Below are 885 nucleotides of genomic sequence, written 5' to 3' on the forward strand. Positions count from 1 at the left end.
CGTGCATCACATGACATTTGTAGAATTTCTAGAAAACAATACACACGAAAAACAGCCAATCAGATGGGCCGATATGACGTCATCGCTTGTCTCCGGGGATGCCTTGTCGTTCTGGCTGCTGTAGGGTTTGATGTTGCCGCGTATACAGGTAAGTATCTGGTAGTATCGGCATGTTTTCTGTGCTGCCCCAGGTGAAAACCCAGCAGGACAGGTAGACTGCTCACCTTGTACCAGTTAATTACCACACACCTTCAATCATGCTACATCGCTCTTTGTTTATACCAATCCGCATAATATTGTTTGTTTCACAGACGATCTCGAGTGATGTCGTCATTTGTTCGCGATATATACAGTAGTTTATCTCAGAGTGCAGACGAAAACAATTCAGTTGTCATTTTATGACCCGGTTAATTGCAGGCGGAATATTAAATGTGTTTCCATTTGATTTTGGTGAAGGGAGCATTAGGTACTTGCATTTCCCCCACTTCTGCCATCCGTTCTAAAAACTAATGGTGGCAAAGCCAATCTCTCATAATTGTAGTTTACGATAATCTAACACTATTGCCATGAGAGCATCCAATAATTTCATCCACTATACTGGAAGGCGGGAATGTCCTAATAAAGATACTTCATGTGTTATAAGCTATGGTCGCTGATATCACTTTTTCAGCAATAGCATTTTATATTAATTTTTGCTTTGAATCTTGACACATTTGGTACGTTACACAACCTGCCTCAGGTGTGGAGAACAAAGATCAATCTAAAAATAGTAAACAATGGCATTGGTCTAGGGACCTGAGAAGCATTTCCATGAAATTAGGACTTTAAAATATGATTTGTTTACAATAACAACAGCACCTAATGGAACACTCACTTTCGGATATA

This window comes from Pecten maximus, chromosome 19, assembly GCF_902652985.1.
Source record: "Pecten maximus chromosome 19, xPecMax1.1, whole genome shotgun sequence".
NCBI lineage: Eukaryota > Metazoa > Mollusca > Bivalvia > Pectinida > Pectinidae > Pecten > Pecten maximus.